Source organism: Calonectris borealis, chromosome 17, assembly GCF_964195595.1.
Source record: "Calonectris borealis chromosome 17, bCalBor7.hap1.2, whole genome shotgun sequence".
Taxonomy (NCBI): Eukaryota; Metazoa; Chordata; class Aves; order Procellariiformes; family Procellariidae; genus Calonectris; species Calonectris borealis.
In genome coordinates, this window is record NC_134328.1 from 5,944,429 (window position 1) to 5,964,159 (window position 19,731).

Below are 19,731 nucleotides of genomic sequence, written 5' to 3' on the forward strand. Positions count from 1 at the left end.
TGATCCATCCTCTCATATTTGCCCTTCTGAGGCATAAAAGGTTCTTTCAAAGGCACAGTCCCATTTGGGGTTTCTTTCCTAAGAGTCAGTCCAACAACCATCTGTTGTGCTCTCTTTGTTGACCCCTAACAGGGCACAGTAAATCTCACTTCTCCCAGTCATGGGTACACAATGACCAGTATCTACCGCTTCCCTATTTTTTTTTTAATTGGCTCCGCGGTTACAGTAGCTAAGCCCCCCTTGGGTCCCTGGGAAGTCCCGTTGCCTCCTTGACACAGAATTGCCCCATGCAATTGTCTGTAAGAGCAAGGACAGGCAGCCTTCAGCACAGCACCCGCGCTGTGCGTGGGCTTCTCCCCTTGCGGATGGATTTCAGAAATCTCAACCAACTGTATGACTTTTCCCTTTTGTTTTTAAGAGGAACTGGTGTGTTTACATGCCCAGAGATGTTGGCAGGCATTGATTCATCTCAAGAGTCAACCTATGTCTTCCAGGGATGGTTAGTAGTGGTTATTGAGGCACAGGCTGTCAAAAGGTTGGTGTCTATATGTGAGGTGGAATCAATGGGGATTAGACTGAAAAGACCTAACATTTTAGTCAACTATAAGATTCCTGGAGAACAGGGGACTGCTGATATCTTGCTGAAGATTTTCCTTTGGGGCATGGGATTTCCTCTGTGTTCCCCTCTCAAATTTTTGCCCTCAGAACTGGTCTATTCCCACAGTAGAAGAGCTAAATCAATGGTGAACCGAAGTTTGGTCCTGCTTCCTGCAGGAATGAGGATCCAGATCTTGAGGAGGCTGAGAGATAGGACAATATTGCTTGTAATGGCTATGATGTTGCTTCTCCTCAGCACACCCACACTGTTATGAGTAAGCCAACAGGAGGAAAAAAGTCCCCATGTGACTCAATTGCCTGTATTCCTTCCTTCAAATCGATTTTGTTTTGCTTTTTAACCATGTAACTAAATTAGGTCCTTAAAGATATGTAATTTCTATGTGATCCACTCTAAACATGCACAAAAAACAGCATCCACTGAAAGAGGCTGGAACTCAATCTCTTTAAGTATTTACCACTATAGTCAAACTAAAGAGAACAGCCCAGGAGACTGGCCTCCATCTCTGCACTGATGCTACTGGGTGGACATGTTTTCATTAAGCAATTTATGCCTTCGTAAGACGTACAGACCCCTTTATCCTTCTCCTTGACTTTGGTATTTTTTGCTGAAGTCATCTAAGCTTTTCACTCAGTCCTGAGTTATGGGAGTGGAGGAAGTAAACCCAGCCCCACTGCAATTCTGCAGGTCCTGCTGGGGTTCCCCCAGGGACCACCTCATAGGTTCTTCTCATTATCATGAAGTTTTGAAGGGAAACAAGTCAAGGTCAAGGTCAAGGTTGGAGGGGGCTCTGAGCAACCTGATCTAGTTGCAGATGTCCCTGCCCACAGCAGGGGGGTTGGACTACATGACCTTTAAAGGTCCCTTCCAATCCAAACTATTCTATGATTCTATAACTATTTGCCCACCCCTTTGGCTGACCAGGACTTGGCTTGTCCATGGAGGCAGCAGCCATGGTCAGCTGGATAAGAGAAAGGGAATAATTCCTCCCACGCACCCAAAGACCACACTCTGACCTGGCGAGCAAAAGGCAAATATGGGCACTGGGGAGAACTGTATGGAGACCACCTCATCCAGAGACAGAATCAGAGCCACACCGTGGGTGGGAACTGGAAGACAAATCGGAGGGAGAGAGAGAAGGAGAAGAACACAGCAGGAAGAATAAGGGGGAGTGAAAGGTTCATAAAATCATTAAAAAGGAGCCTTCTCATTCCCTCCTTGTTGACTATTGGCACTGCAGACTGGACACAGGCATTTGGCAAGGCTCTGCCTCTGGGATGCACACAACAGGAATCTACCCTGTGCACTGCACACACTGCAGTCCTCCCACCCACAAAACCTCTCCAGGGCCCTCTCTGGGTTTATTTCAGCTTGGAAACCCACCATGACTCTGATGTCATCCCCCACTGGAGCTTGAATTCATTTCAAGTTGACTGGTCCAACCCAAAAACTCTTTTTTGTCTATATGAGGTATATCTATGGTTCATAAAACAGCACACAGGACTGAAGTGGCTAGAGACTAAGTGATAAACCGATGCCAACTGTTTATACAATTGGTTCAGAAAAGGGATTTTTATTGATTGAATGCATCATTTTTTTCCCATTATACTTTTGGGGCTACTTAAATCAACTTCGCTCCATAGACTGAGGCTCCACACATTGCACAGAACTCAAGCATGGAGACTGGGAGGAAAATTAAGTCAAGCTAATTAATACATACAGTCTCATGTTTATTAGATGTTTATTAGATGCCTTTTGAAACTACTGCTTGTTACTTTTAAAAAAAGACTCAAGGCTCAGTCATACAAACACTCCGTCCATGAAACCGCTCACACTCACAGACTAGAAGTGAATTATTAGTTTTACTTGTATGAAAACTCTGTAGAAGCATTTGCTTCATGGCAATGGATGAAGCATTTCAGCATGTCTATTTTATCATCAAATAGAAAGAATTCGAGAACATTTTTATGCCCACAAGAGCCTTTGTCAATAAGAAGTGAATGTTTTGTCCCAGCAATGATAAAGACCTCCTGTATAGCTCTTGTATAGGACTGGGCTTTGAACTTTAGAAGTAACCAGTGCTGATAAACAGGAAACAATAGATTACAGTTTGTAGCTTACATTAAATTGTTCTCTTGGCTTTTTTTTTTTGTTGTTGTTTTTATGTTTTAGGCAGGGACAAATATAATGTTTCATCAAAGTTGAGGTCACAATTTGTTTGTTTATTGGGGGTATTTTGCACATCGCATTGCAAGCTGCTGCAACTGAAAGAAACATGGGTTGGCACAAAAAGGGGAGGAAGAGTGAGTGCTATAATGGAAGAAATGTTACCCAATAATTAAAATTCAGTGCTACTGTAAATTCTAATGGAAGCAACAATGTGTCTTTGTGTGCAATTAACTCTGGGCTCCCGTTCATGATAAAAATTCTAGCTTGTAAAGAGCCCTGACCTCAATACCGACAGCTCAACAGAGGCTCACAGATCTGGCTTAAAAAAAAAAAAAAAAAAAAAAACTTTCACAGAGGGGAACAAATAATAGCTGGACTTGGTCTCCTAAATATGCTCCAATTATTCAGGATGGTTGAAGATAAGATACAGGAGATGTAGCAAGGGGAAAATAGTCCCATAGCTCAAAGAAAAGTACAAAATGTTGTTTGATGTCTAGAGAGAAAATTCACCCTCCCCCTCTTGTTATCCCAATCATACATTCTGTGGGGCACCCTCTGTGTTAACAGCGAAGTCCTAGAAAATCTTTATTATTATTAGTTTAATACTTTTTTTATTGTTAACAAAGCAGACAAAACGGGTTGTTCATTACAGCGAGTGACTGACAGGGAAACATGGAGGACTATTCATTAAGTAATTACTACTTTTAGGCAGAAAAAGTTACTGTGCTTAAAAGAGGGAAAAAACAGTACAAAATCAAATTGTCTATTCTTTTTTTGGTGTGTGTGTGTGGAGGGAGTAATGTCTCATGGAAAAGACAGTTCTACAAATGTCAATCAGTTTGACAAGCAATTATCAACTTTAAGATGAGGATGTAGACTGTGGGTAGAGTAACTCAGAGCAGACTACCTCAGTTACGGTGCAGTGTAATGGTGGATAGAGTGGGGCTTGTCCAGAAGAGTGTATCTATGGCTTATCTGCAAACCTGTAGAAATAGGATCAGACCTCGTAATATTTTCTGACCGACTGTAGTTCAATTTGCAGAGGACTTTTTTTTGTTTCCCACCACTTCTAAAGAAGGAAGGACAACACAGTGCCTTATGAGAGGACAATGAATTCAGAAAGATACTTTGGAAGTATTTTTTGTCAGAGCTCAGACAGGCTGGATTCATACTTGGGCTTGGGGTGTTTCCCTGCAGCAGTGAATTCAGCAGCTGTCGCAGATGCTTCCTCCAAAGAAGGTGAGAAACAGGATTGTCAAAAACATTTAAGTGTCTGAAGCCCTCAAATCCCAGCTGTAATGTTTGCTCCTGAATCCCCTTGGTTCTCTCTGCACATACATCTACATTTTTTGCCATTATTAAAATGGCCCAAGAATCCATGTTTAACCATCTGAGGGCTAAAATATCAGAAATGCCTACTTCAATTCCTTACACTGGAAAGGCTCTCCACTTACCTGGCACCATGCGTCGGTAACAAAGTGCTCAAAAAAGAGAGCTGTGACTTGGTTCTGAGAGTAACTTGAACCCCCTTGGTTTCAGCAAGAGCTGTGGGTGCTCAGATGCTTTGATTGCAAGGCTATTTATTAGGTGCTTAAAATACAGATTAAACAGAGAGGGGTGTGATCTCTATGCTTGTGGAAAGCTGTAAAAAGAAACAATTCTGCATTTCAACCACTATCTTTTGATCCTTAACCATAGGTAGATTTAGGAAGGAACTTGCTTGTGTACACTGCAGTGTGTTAGCTCTTGGTATCTGGATGGCTTACAGAAGGAACAGAGAAGCCTCCACCAGAAGTAGCTGTTCATGGTAAAAAGGAAAGAAAGCTTAAATTGAATGGAAGCATGGAAAAATAACACTCTCATGCAAATCATATTTACAGTGGAAAACTCCATCTGCTCTGGTGCTCTGCATCTGAACCTATTTTGTGCTGCACTGGGCCATATATCCATGCAGAGTCCCTGGGAAATTGCATTAAAAACATTAAGTCCCAGGTTTTTGTGTATCCACACAAATCCTTAGAGTGTCACTTAACTCCATTCTCACCCAAGCCATGAAAAAACATTGACGTTGGTGGGATTCCTCAGGAAAACCATTTCCAAGGAGAAATGTCATTGGCATTTGGTCCATTTTAGGCAGAACAGGAACACGTGCACACACGTCCCAGACGGTTGCGCATACTGCGAGCCGGTGACAACAGTGACAACCAATGGCATAACTCTTACTGATCCCACTGGGGCAAGAGCAAGTCCTTAATCCCCATGTTGTTTCCAAGTTTCCTGTTTTGAAATTGCCATAATTAAACTCTCAAGACTGAGAAAGCACCAAACAAGTTGCCAAGTTTATGTCAAGCTTTATCAGCTGATCTCATCATAATCCAGTAAATAGCATATCATGAACATCAAATCTAATTAAATCCTCTTGAGATACGGGTTAAAAAACAGACACAAACAAGAATCAAACATTTAAAACCTGCCATTGTACAATCAAATTAATCCACAGGGAGAAGTGAATTTCCTTGAAATCTGGACAAATAAGCCCTCTATGTTCTGCTTTCCCCGGTAGCTCACACTTTCTCTGGCACACACAGTCAGAAGGAAAATGCAGTTACTGGGTTTTTACTTCCAACATTGATTGCATGAAATGCACCTCTAAAGTCTGTCTTCTGGACTAGAATACAGGATGAGGCAGAGTAAAGGAGACATATTTTATTTATGTATTCATCTTCAGTATTCTCAGCAGTACTTTAGGTGCTGTCCATATGTAAAAGAATGATCTCTAGCCATGGGAAGCACAATGAAAAAAGCTCTAATGTGAACTCAAAAAGGCAGCAGTGAGTTTGTTGTTCTTAAGTCAGTCTCTTGATCATCACATTATCTGCCAGGCACCTTTCGAAATGCTTCTGAAATGCACCATAAGTGTCTGTGTGTGCGCACAAGCCCTTAGGGCTACACCTATGCTGCTAGTAAATTAAACAGTGGCAGGTAATATTCCCAGGCATTGGAATTTGATAGTCTATATTGTTAAATTCCTAGAACCTGCCCTGGCACATTTTTGGCCTGGATCAATTAGTGTTCTCCCACACAGTCCCAGGAATTTAGGAGTTAGCGCAGCCAGAGACCATTCCCAAGAGATGCCGTGTGTTCAATCCTCCTGTGTAGTGACTAGAAGAGCTTAATAATATGGGCATTCCAGGTCAGTTGGCCTCATTGCCAGAGAACGGCCCTAACGACACCTGATTTTCTAATAAGAGCTGTTGCCTACATGCCCATGTCATAGCCTATATCTACTGTATACTTAATCCGGGTGCTTCGTAAGAGTACTCTACCCTGAAGCCAGATCACATCAGGGCTTTATGAAAGGGCAGTTCAGGACTTTGTCTGTTGGATGACTTTATGAACTACAGCTTTCCTACACTTGGGCATGAGCTGCTCTCAAATCCAACTTTTCCAATAAGCTGCATTAGGTTACAGCAGATCTGAACATGGTAAAGGGGCTTCTCTGTTCCCATCCTTCTTTCTTGATAGGAACTAGCACATCCCTGATCCCTCTGAAAATCAGCAAGAAGTTGATGTTTGTATCCCTTGCAATCCTTTAATGAATTAATTCAGAAGACCAAGAATTCATACCAAACAGTATCATTTCAGTCTGGCACAAAAGCAGTCCTTTCACCTCCAGGATTAAGCTAAAAATCAAAGCTCTGAATGGATTTGCCTCAGGTGAACAGAATAGTCCCTCTGGTGTGGATTCACCCTACCTAGCTTTAGGTATCTAAAATAAAACTCTGCTTTCCCAAGGCTTCCTCTGCAGCCAAAGGAAGGTGACACCAGAAGATTCAACCCATCTCAGACCTAACTTGTGTCTCCACTAATACAAGGAGCATAGGCCAGCAATAGCCATCATTTCAGCATTTCAAATTATTGTCTTTTACCTGCAAACCTGCAGTGCTTTTTGGTCTGACTGCTTTTGACAGTGACTTTCAAGTCTTTTACAAGCCTTACCAACTTTTGTCAGTATTTTCACATGAAAATAAAAAGAAAATTAACCAGCTCCATCCCAGTCACCAGTTCTAATAGCAAAAATGACTGTTGGAGTTTCAAGCCAAACCTGATTCAAAATGAAGTTTCTGTTCTTCTAGTTCTTGCTTACTACAAAAAATGTCAAGTTTCATAGTACCAAGGCAACCCTGACCGAAAAAGTGAACCAGCTCCTTTGCATAGCAACTGTTCATCATATTTGGTTCATTGCCATAATTGTCATTTCACCTAAAGCAACATTGACTGGTCCTACTACTTACTAACTTCACAGATATCACCAGAGTGGATGCTGGACTAAGAAGTTCTCCTGCCCGGGCCAGGAGAAGTTCTTCTCCTGCCACTATTCCGTATGTTGTGATCATTCAAAACCTCAGAGCAAAGCTGGAGGGAGAGCTCAGCCCTTGCTTCCACAGCACAGGAACCACCACTTAAATTTACATCCCCACCAAGCATTAGCCGTAGGGGGCCTGCTGCTCCCAGCCGTACGGAGGAGTGGACCCCAGACACTGGTATTGCAATACTACAGTCCACTTAAATACTGTGTGTGGTATGACTGCTGGTGTTCACAAACCTCTAAAGGAGAGGAAGAAGTGAAAAACCCCAAACATTTCAAACTACAGTTTGTACCTGTGGCATTCGAAAAGTGCTTAAAACAGGATTTTTCTTCCCTGTTCACTGACTCCACTCCTTAAAAGAAATTGATTTTGATTGCAGAATCTGAATTTACCTGCCTTTTTCTCCTCGGAAATGCTTTACTACAGCATGTTGTTCAAAAGTTGCAATTTGTGCTACTTTGCAATTTCGTAATACCGTGACTTTCCTGGTCCCCACCTGTTCTTCCTCCCCCTCCGCATGCCGCTCACGCTGCCAGCCACTCTCACAGCACAGCACGTGTTTCTGCAGACCGTGTCCTAGAAGACCACCCATCATTCTCAGCGCACACATTAGTATTGTGCACCTTTAATTCCCCCTCTTTTCCATGAGGTCTGGAGTTCAGTATGCAAAGGCAGCTTCAAATGAAATGTTGCCAAGCTTATTTACAGAGAGCTAATGACAGAGAAACAATGACAACTAAAAAAAAAAAAAATCAATTCACCCAGTAATTTGGCAAGGAAGGAATACATGTTTCCCTTCTTTCCAAGGTTTTGCTTTTGTTCCAGAGGGAAAGATCTACTGTGTTCAATGCAAATAATACTGCTTAAGTTGAGTATCAGAAGAGCCAGAAGAGCCAGTGACCTGTGATGTCTTTTAAGCAAGACAATATTTAATAGTTTTAAAAGGAAGGAAACTTTAATCTTTGAAGATCAGAGGTTATCACAGCAAAATATATTATCTGTCAGTGTTGTTATTAATAGCAATAAATAACAGTAACACCTTGACAAATTCAGTTCACAGCTGATCACTTTTTTGCTAAGTTGGTCTTACGACCTCTGGGCTGAGCCTACGGTTAGTTAGCATGAAGTCGCTTATCAGCCATGCATCCATAGCTTCGCTAACCTCAGTCATCATCATTTTGATACCAAGACAAGCACACAGGACGAAAACTATACCTTGGCACTTCTTTCTTTGTTGCACCTTTGATGTTGGGACAGGTGTTCTGCCCTCAAGGTTCTTCTTTTTCTCAAACACCCTTCTTCCTCATGCCAGTGATGGCTTCATATGTGGATGTATGTTTGGTACCTAAAGGGCATGTCAAGTACATCAACATCTTTTTCATTCTCTTTTTGTACAGACAGTTGTTGGTGATGAAACCTTGCTGTTCAATGTACAGGATGTTTTATGGGTACTTCTTTGCAGGTGTCTAAATTTCTGCCTAACACTCTGGCAGGTCTCCATATTTCAAAAACACAGGTCAACACTGAAGTTACACCTAAGCTGTAAATCTTCTCTTTGGGATTTGGAGTTGATGCCCCCTCTCAGATGCACTTGTTGAAACTCATTCTTGCACTTAATTTAGAAGTAGATTTAGATGCTCTGTGCAAGACTTTCCAATTACTCCAGTAAGGATCCACTGACTGGAGCTACTTGGCTCTGTGAATGCAAACTCAAAGTGGCACCTAAGGCAGTGTTCACCTCCCTTTCACTTCACTTACCTGTGGAAGCGTCCTTGGGGCTAATTGTGGGTGATCCAGCTGACACTGGGAGAGGAGAGATCCTGGGTGTATCCTCTGCTGCTTAGCCCTGGCAGTCAGCGCTATGCTTTCCAGCCTCTCATATGATCAATGTAGGGCAGACGCAATGGCCTTGGGCCCTTCCTGCGAGGGACCAGGTACCGCTCCTGGCAGAGGCAGATGGAATTTGCCAGCTCACAGAGCTTGGGATGAGTTCTGGCTGCCTTTAAAGAAAAAAACAACATGAGGTGCCTGTCTTCAGGCTATCCTTGGGGTAGTCTATCTTAGCTAGGTATAGACATAGCCTTTGGCCCAAGGTGGAGGAGCATTTGCTTCCCTTGGATTCTCTGGAGAGATTCACAGGAGACGGAGAGGAACATGCTGAAGAACATGGCTGCTCACCTCTCATGCCCACCTAGACGTGAGGCACCTGTGATGAACCAGCATAAAAAAAAGCCTTCCTCATAAACATAAAGCTTGGAAAAACCACCACTCTTCTCCAATAACTCCAGCATGCTTCGGTTTAGCTTCATTTCTCCCGTAACCAAAATATAAGAGCTTTTATGGCCAATAATCTCTCCTCTGCATTGCAAAGCTCCTACCTGGTTTAACCTGGGTATTCATTCCTGATTAAGAGAAGCCCAGGAAGGAGTAGAAGAACAAGATGGAAGGACATCTCCTCCAAAGCAGCTTGTAGACAATAGAAAAGCTCAGGGCTGTTAAAGTATTTTACTTTGTACAGAGATTGCATAGAGTATGCGAGTCCTGGTACCTCAACCTCCTGCAAACACTTTCAAGCTCTTCATGTCTATCTCATTCTCCATTCATATGTCTCAGTAACTGCCAAGTTACCTTTTTAATGCAATATATTTTAGATCTAATTTGTATTTCCTTTGGTTAGCACTTCCTCCCTCATCTCTTTTCTCTGTCCCCCCTCTCCCTTCTGCTTGTTTATGTTTTGGTTTTGTCTTTCCGGCCACTTCATCCCCTGACTGATGCCAGCAGCCACCAAATGGAGTATGTGCTCTGATTCCTCTTCCCTTTTCCCAGGAAATGATATTTGTTTTCGGGCAAAAGTGGTCAGCAGCCCTGGCGTGTTACAGAGCACAGCTTTGCAGACCGGTCAGCTCTCCAATAATTCGGGGCTGCAAAGCAGTGGCATTTCTCCAGCATCGCTTCCATTAAGGCCACTGTTCCTTCTGTTACTACCTGGTACCAATATCCCTTCAGACTAGGGACATTAATCACATTTAATAAGTCATTATCCCAGGCCTGAAAAAAAATTATGATAGAACCACAAGAGACAAAGGCCAAGAGAAAGAAATTATATTGTTCTTACTTTTGAGGACCAGACAGGTTAAGAGGCCCAGATTTTAGAAAGACTGTATTATTCAATCCCACTGATCCTTTGCAGTTCTGGCTGCAAGTGCCTAACTCCAGCCCACCTAGCAGAGCCAGGCATGATATCTGGGTTTCCAAATAACCCTGGGCAGTAAGGGGACTGTCCTGGCTAATCCAGCTCTTAGCTGCACTGAGACTGTCCACTTCAGGAGCAGTTGCAATGAGCTGGGGTAATATGAAGAAATGACAACCAGCAGTTCTTCCGTGAAGCATTTAGGTGATACTGATTGAATCATATTCTAACTAACAGTCTAGTACTAAAAGACATGTCTTTACCTACTAGGTGACTAAGCAAAGACATAATTTATAGATCTAGCTAATACAGTCCCAGAGAGACCTTACTCCAGTTTCACAAGATGAAGTCCCAGAGACTCAATATAGTGTTTTAAAATCGAATTGCAGGAGACTGTTGACTTCTACACAAGGAAAAAACAGAAAAACAAACAAACAAACAAAACCAAACCCCTTGAATGACTGTTTTGGGATATATTAAAGTTGGTTACCAGAAGCTATTATATCTTGTTAAGTAACATGTCATGGCTGCTTCTGTGCTGTGTACCATGGCCATCGAGAACTTCACAAGGGTTGCAAGGACCTAGCATAGACAGTCCTGTTCCAGGAACAGATGTCCCATTTGAGTTAAAGAAGACTCAGGCATGACTCTAAGGCATGACCCATGGTTAAATCTGGGTGATCATGGCAGTAGAGGGCAGTAGTGTACATCACCCCCTAATGCTTACAGAGCCAAGGTGGTCCCGCTTGACAATGACCATTTCCTGGTGGCCTAAGGAACAATATCAATAGTTGTTTGTTCATCCTCCAGAGGCCCAGAAAACACTCAGCCATTTGATGCCTGTTTTATTTTCCATGCAGTCATCAACACTTTCCAAAACTGAAGGCAAGACCCCATTCTCCAGTATTTAACACCTCTGGTGAAGACTGAGTTTTTGGGTGTATGTCAGCAAACACAGGAGTGGATAAAGCCTCTGCAATTGGATGCTCCCACCATGCTCACATGATGCTGAGCACTTGTGGATGCAGGGACTCATTTCGGTGTCTGCCTGGAGAGCTGAGCTTTTCCAACTTAAATGAAAAGGCAACAGCCAGCAAACTACCAAGGGCTACCGATGTAAATGCAATGACAGCTCCAGGCTGAAGAACAAATGACAGGAAAATGAAAGGCAAAGCTGATGAGCCATCCTCAGTATTAGCCCTTGTTGTTCACTTTCCCCTCCCAAGAAGATTTAAGGCCTCAGCGACAGCTGTCAATCTCACCTCCCCTGCAGGAGGGGGTCAGTTTAAGTCAGCCCTTGAGTGGTGTATCAGGGGAGGATGGCAAGAGGGATTTTCTTTTGTTTTTTTAAGTAATAAAAGAAGATCCTGTGTCTTTAACCTTCAGGATAACCTTGTTTCAGTCTGGTTCTCATTGCTGGACTGCTCCTTGATGAGCTTTTTATGCCTAATTAATTAGTACACTGAAGGGGGGGGGGTGCTCTGTTTAGCAGCTTGTGCCTCCTTCTGACTAATCCACTACCCAGCATTACAGCTCCATAGGGTCTGCAGTTGCCTCTCTCATGCCTCTGTTGTGGGATGTCATTACTTCTTTCTACTTTTTGATTGTATTGCTTCCTATTGATTTAACCACATTTATTGAGGACTAGCTGGAGACTAGATTAATTTCAGTTTGTAGGCTTCATTTCTCCACTATCACAAAACTTTTCAAAGAAAAAAAAAAATGCAGATGCAGGAGTGAATGGTTCAGATTTATGGAGCATTATCTTCCAAAGAGCCACTTTTACAGTGTTATTGATGACAAGAAATCATATTTTTTTAGGAACATAACTTTGCATATGTCGTTATTGCCAGTGTGTGCGCAATCAAGAGAACAGGGAAAGCACTTTTTGTGGTCCTTTATTTTTTAGAAATATGAACCCATAATAATACAACTTATGCTAAATTATTTTGTGTCCCAGTTTTGCCAAGGAGGCGGGGAGGAAATACTGACCCTCTTGGTAGATCATGTTCAGCTCTGCTGATAAAGAGTAGCGGATAAAAGCTAAGCAGTATTACTGAGGATAAAAAGAAAGGCAGCTTTTTGCTCAAGTAGCTTTTTGGCTAAAACTGGAAAAAATCAAACTACAAGTCAGATGCAGGTTTACAAAAGAAGCTTTGGCTATTAGAGCCAGGGGAGAGGGTGGTTTCTCTCTCACTTTGTCACTCTCTGGAAGTTATGGGACAGTCAGGTGCAGGTTCACTGGGAGAAGTAATGGTATATGAGTCCCTTTGAGACAGCTTGTGCAGTATGCACACCCCTGGTCATACAACGTGGGACCAGCCATGTGGCTGCATTGCCCTCTCGCCTTTCCTCTCCCCAGGTCGGGTGAGGGCTTTGCACTTGATCAAACAGGAGTTAATGACTTTATGTAGACATACCTGGGTGAGGTTCTCAAGCCTCTGCAAGAGGGCAGGCAAGGTGAGTGTAATAGTCCCTCCTGATTTGAAAAGCCTGTGAGTCAATGAGCTTAATGTTAGCCTGAGGGTTAATGCTGATATATATGTTTCAGTTGCTAACAGGAGGGAAACAAATCTTACTGTGTTTGTAAAAAAAAAAAAAAAAGCTTCTTTCTGGGACAAGTCCTAGGCTGTAACCACACAGTTACAACAGGGTCCCCTTCAGCCTGTTGTTAGCAGATGTGGGTATTGTCCAACCTCTTTGGTGGCTGCTTCTGAGCTTTGGTGATGCTGCTGTGTCCTCAGTTGGACACCTTTGCTGAAGCTGCAAGCTGGCATTTCTGTATTCTAGAGAACAGCTTCCTTCATGGCACCATCCTCAGTGCTCAAGTGCTTTGCTGAGTGCCCGATGGCATGTGTTAAATTCAGAACTCACATAGTAACTAAAGGCTTAAAAAGCCAAATTCCTTTTCCTGCTGCAACTCTGGTCTTGGAGCTGTGGAAAATAGTCTGGAAGGGACCTGGAGAGGTCATGTAGTTCACCTCAGTTCCCTAAGGCAGGATCAGATCTACTTATGGTGCTCCTTGTTTGTCTAACCTGTTCTCAAAAGCGTCTGGGGATACAAATCCACACCCTCCCTGGGTGATCTCTTCAGGTGCTCAACTGAGCTTTGACTCACAACATGGTGAATTCCCCCAACCTGATGCAAGGAGAGGTTAAGTTTTGAAGTGAAAATATACCTTATATGGAAGGCATGGTAAAAAAAAATTGGAGATAATACATGTGTATCTCACCTGTCTGGTATTCAGACACTCAGTGACCCTGTATAACCTAGATGAGGCAGTTTAGCTGTAAATAACTTTACAAAGTAATGAGAAATCAGACCCTCTGTTTTGAAAACACCATATTATTCCTTAGCAAGCCTGCTTTGGTAGGTTGCATTTCAAAATAATGTCCTACTGATTTAGTGACACATGTAGCCCTATTTCGCCAGAGAGAAGTTCAGTGCTCGGCTCACCCTGGCTGGGGAAGCTTTAGTTCAGTTTAACTTTGTTTTCTAGTCCAGTGCCTGAAACAGAAGAGTTTGGACTGACAGTGTCTTTGAAGAATATTTGCTAGAAAGGGAAAACTGAAAACCTCGTTCTGGGTATCTTCTACCTCCAAAGAACACGACTAAAGCTGCATTTTTCTTCTGGAAAGGTCCCATTGGCTTCTGGAGAGGCTGAACTGGGCAGACTCCTGCAAACTTTCTGTTGCCCTGGAGGACAGGAGGGTTTAACGGTGCTGAACTTCCACAGGCACTGCCGACGTATGTGGCACAGTTGTGGAAGCAGAGGAGCACCATGAAGCGAGATGCACATGATTTTCCATCCTCTTACCTTGGGTTATTCTGAGACGTGGCCCAATTAAGAGCAAAAGGAACTGGGGTGCAAGAGGCAGTTCCTCTTTCAGGAATTACTCTCCAGCAAATAACTACTATCCTTTCAAAAGATTGGCCCTGAACCACACTGCCTGTGGCTCAGGAAGGATAAATGCCATTGCACAGAGCACGAGTGAGACCCATGCAACAGAGCCCGCGTTTCTGCCGTGAGGAGTGGCACAGCACGGAGCCCGGGAAGACCTGGGAACCTCCTCTGCGTAGACGTACCTAGAGGGCTCGGCTCCTGCCTAGCTTAGCAAAACTTGGGCTGCAAGGAGGCACAAGAATCCTTTAAGGGGAGAGGGTAGCATGTGTGAGCTGAAAACTAACCACTACACAACACTGCAGAGGAATAAACTGGTCATGGAGGATGTCAGGCTAAAAATTTCAGCAGCAATCTCCTTAAACAGCAGCAGCAAGTTGGTGCCCATGGAGTGCTCCAGGAACATTGTCAGGCCACGTTAGTGATGGCAACAAAGTTCCTTTTGCAATATATTTACTTGTCAAATACTAGAGCTCTAGCACTAAGCAGAAGAATAGGTACAAAGTTAGACAGATCCTTCCTCACCTCTCAAAACGAGGTCAAATCCCAAGTTCAGTTCACGATGGTAAAACAGGTTACTGCCAGTAATTGCTTCACAGTTTCCATCTTCAAAGGAAGTGAAACACTTTGGTGGTCTCTCAGACTCCCGATTCCTCTTTGCACAGAACTCGAAGAACTTTCCTGTCCCCTTCACATGGGCGCTGCCCTCTGCCACGCAGGGACCGTCCACCTCCCGGCAGCTGCCCCTGGCCACCGACCGCGTCCTCAGGTCCGGCCATGCCCTGCTGCAGCAGCAAGCGGCTGAGGGAACGGCGACCGAAGCAGTCTTTTTGTGACCTTACATTTGTTTGGCATCTTGGCAGGATGCAGAGAGCGTTTTTTCTCCGTTGTGGCCTCTGCACTGGCTAGGAGTAGCTGACATCTTCAAGCTCAGCACTGAGTACAGAAATATAAAAACATACAAGCAAAAACGCATGCATATGGCTTATAGCAGCAAAACTACCCATTGTGCAGCCTGGTTAAGTGCAGTAAAAAGATATACATGTGTGCAGGGAAAGAAGGAGATTTAGTTTGAATTAAACTGAATTTCCCCTTGACTCCTAGCAGCCAAACTGAAAAATAAATTATTCACCGAGGCTTATTCCCAACGACAGCCCTGCAGGACTGCAGGCCCAGGCCACTGCCCAGGGTGAATACCATCTAGAGCTCAACTCGATGGCAAAAGCAAACACTTTGCTATCAAGAGGAAACAAATTAATTTTCCTTCTCTGAAATTGGGAGGCCCTTGCATTAGGCCATGCATAAAATAAAAATAAAGGGATCCTGAAAGAAATTACAGAGAGCAATAAATATGCCAAGCCATTGCCTGCCGAGAGCTGAAGAAAACAGAGGCTGAGATGAGAAGAAAATATGGTTCTATTCCCCCTTGAAACAGAAAGTCTTATTAAAACCATCCCTTTGAGGCTGTCTGTGAGTCAGGGCTGTTGTCTGGGTGTCGAGGGGAGACAGCAGCAAACCCTCACAGCGGCTGCCCTCCCGAGGAGCCGGCATCACCTCTGAAACGCGCTGGAGGAACAGACCAAAAAGATTACCTGGACCCGAACAGAGCGAAAGAGGCTGACGGGACCTGCCGCCGGCACTTCTCCCGTGGTGGAAGCTGCGGTGCTGTTTGGATGTGCATGGGAAGCCTCCTGCTGCGGGTTGGAACATCCAGCACTTTGTTTATTAAAGAGCTGGTTCAAATATTCAGTTTGAAAGTTTAGGGATCGAATTAGTGAACTTCAGTGAAAAGTATGTAGCTTTTTGTAAAGAAAGTGTTGCTGTTCTAAATGAAAAAAAAAAGAAATTTGCAGTGAGTGAGACAAGAGGAGCACCTCCCTCTTCGTGGCAAAACACAAGGCACTGTTTTGTTTCTGACTAAAGCAAAATCATTACAGGAAAAATGTCACTTATCAGGAAGCTTGCTGCAGGTCTTTGACAGTCCAGAAGTGATTTCTCCGGGGACAACCTGCTCCGTCGGCCTTTGCTGGCGGCATCGGCAGATGCAGGCAGCAGCCCTGCCCTCTCTCCTGCCTGCCTTGCAGCTTGGTTTAGAGTCATAAAGGGTAAAAAACAGCATAAGAAATGCGTGCAGGTCTTACCCTGCCTCTTCCTTTCCGTGTCAGAGCTACCAGACCCACATTTTTGTCATCACCAGTAAAAAGGGCCAGATCTTGAGCCCGTCAAAGCCCCGGTCCAGTGCCAAGGCAGCTTTCACCGCTCAGATGCGGGGAGCCACACGTCACACCAGTGTCACGCTCCTGCGGGGGCAAGAGAGATGAGGGTTCAGCAGGAATGGTTTGCTCAGGGAGCAGCATCGCTGTAAGTCCTGCCACAGCTTAGTAGACATATTTGGTGACAGTTTTAATTTGGGAAGATACCTGCAAAAACGGGAAAGGAATAAAGGAGGCTGGTTTCATTTTACTACGTATCTCTTTCCAAGAGGACAATTTTTATCAACTTTCCAATGTTAATGCCTTATTAATAGTCAGGTGAGATCTGACAAAATAATAATTATAATTATAATTATAATTCTTTCTTTTCCCATTTGCACTTAAATAATTTCTATCGAAAGTCAATGAAATGAAATTAAATAAACAGAGGAAAAGTAAGGGCCAAATTTTCTGGAGTTTGGGTCATTGCTAATAAAGTAACCAGAGAAAAAAAGCAAAACGGTCAGGACAAGTGAAAGGACAGGCAGAGCTTTACTAGAGTTAGGAAACTGCCGAGTGCCAAAGGAAAGGAACAAAGTGAAAACCAGACAGTGAATCATCATCACTGGTGTGTGCAAAACCCGACTGGGAATTCAGGCAGGTCCTCTTGTTTTGCTTCGCCCATCCCTTTTTTGCAAGTTATTAATACTTTTGCTAAGCAGCTGTTTGAGGTGTCCCAGAAGTGAGCTTCCTTTCCCTCAAGCCTACCTACAGCCATCTCCCTTTCCCTGTAACCTTCCCCAGTCTCCCTTCCACTCAAACCACTTCTTGCCGTGGCACTGCAAGACAAGAAGATGTCCTGGCTGACCAGGACTCTCTGAAGTCAGTGGGAGTCTTTACCAACCCGACTGGCTGTGATTGACATCCTTGCTCTAGCTTGACATTAGGACAATGTTTTAAAGATGGAATTCCGTGTTTAAGAGTACATTGAAAAAAATGTAGGAAAGGAGAAAATGGGGAGGAAGAGTAAAACAGATAAGGTCTCTCCTAACAGATGTATTGTGCCTCTAGATCTTTTAAAAGGGAGGGGGAGCATTGGCAAAAGATGTTGTCTGGCTGGCAGGCAGAAAGGAGAGTAAAAGAGAAAAATGCTTGGGGGTAACCTATCTCAGAAGAGAGGCACAGTCTTTTCACCCTTTTTATTTTGGCAGGCTAGACTACAAATTACAAGGAGCGTTTCTGTTTTATCGATTGCATTTGCAGTGGGTTTGCCCAGCAATAGCAGACTAGCTGGGAGTTAAATCATAGTAAATCAGAAGCCACTAAGGCAAGAGAAATAAGAACCCACCACACTTCAGGACAGGTCAGAATCAGGTTTGCGGTGATGGCAAGTGAGTACATGGAAAGGATTGGTCCTGCGCTGCAGCTGCACAATCAGCCCCAGCAAACCGTCCCGGCACATAATCACCAGCCTTGGCTCAGCAACTGAGCCTGCCCAACAGGCTCGGGGTGACCCACTCCTGCAAAGCAGAGCATCCGCCATCAGACCCCACGGATGAGGTAAGGAGGAGTCGCAGCGGCAGCAGAAGAACCTGGAGGGGTAGAAAACACCAATTATCTCGCAGTCTGCCTTTCAGCACAGCCGGCTTAAACACTGTAATTTTCTGAGGACGCAGACAGGTTACTGGACTCTTCAAGGGTACTGCTTCTAGCAAAAACAAAACCCCAAAAAAAAACCCAAACCAACTTGACTTTAAATTTAACCCTCTCTGGCAGGCATAGTATTTTTAGAAGCACTTAGTCCCTTAGTCCCCCCAGGTTAATACTTCCTGGATGTGTTCAAACACCTTCTGATGTTGTATTGAGGCAAATTAGTGAAGATGGAGACTCATAAATCCTCAGGAATTAGAGAACTAATTAAATGCCTGTGCAATGTATTTGGGCACAGAGCAACGGTGTGCAGGTTTGTGTTTTCCAGATACCCCAGCCGAGCCGTGCTTGCTGCAGGGGGCCAAGGAATGGCTCTCGCTTCCCCAGGTCCCGCGATGAGTAGGGCTCTGGGGAGCCCGTGGCACAGGCAGCCTCAGGTGGCACCAGGGCACGGTGCCATCAGCCTGTTTCCTTCTCAAGGCAGCTGTGCTTGCTGGGATCACCAGCGTGCCGAGGCCCCATCACACCCCATCCTCCTTGATGGTCTCAGCAAATCCTCGCCTGCCCACAAGTGCTCGCAGGATGTAGATGGCCTAAGGCTCCTGTGTCCTTCCCGGTGGCAGAAATGGCACCACAACGAGGGATGTGTCCCCAGATAGTGGATGTGGAGGGAAAGTTGCCTTTTTCCTCCATTGGCTCTTGCTTCCGTCACAGAAGACGAAGATCTCACAGTCCCAGCACTTCATTCATAAACAGGCTCTAAGTCCTGGACACGTCATGACCCCAGGCTGCTTGGAAGAAGATGGAAATAACAGAAGAAAGGCTGCTCTTGACTCATCACATACTGACTGGTACCAAGAATCAGCAAGGTCAGCAAGGAGTCCTGCTTCCATGAGCAATTCAATCACATTTTCAGAGTACTCAAAAGTGCTTACCAGGCACACCTGATCTCACAGCTATTTGTTCCATGGCTCCTGATTCTTTACGTCATTGCATCATTACCGTAGTAAGTAAAATACTGCAAGTGACTATGCGGGTGAGCCTCTCCGTGCTGGCCAGCTCGCAGAGGTCAGCGGAAGCGCTTGCAGGTGGAGTCAGCCAGGGATGGCTTTGCTGGACACCCTGGGCTCTAACAAGCCTGTTGAGAATTCAGATTATTCTAAGTAGTTTGCACAGCTATTCTCAGGAATGAGTCAAACAATTAAAGTAAAAACCCTGAACTATTTTTTTCCTAATGAAGAACTTACGGTTTTAGATTTTTAAGCCCCTGGCTAGGAACCTTCCTTATTCCTCTTCAGGGCTGGGTACAGCAGAGCCTTCACTGACCGCATTGGCAGGTGTCTGCACATAAACTTCCATTTAGACTCCATTCTTTACGGTCTTAGGCTTAATCTCAGTTTCTTCTTGTAAAAATGACTTTTCTCTCTCTGGGAGAACACAATGAGGATGAAAAACTACCCAGAAAAATAAATTTACTTTTTCCCTTAAAACTTTAGTTTGAAATATTGTTTTGGAGTGAAGAAGTCGGCAGAGAGGAAGCCCCACACTGAAACCAGCAAAATCCTATTGGATTTGAGGGAGTGGGATTATTTGAGTAGTTTCTGTGGGTGTATGTTTTCCCTGTGTTCCCCTAAGAGCTGAT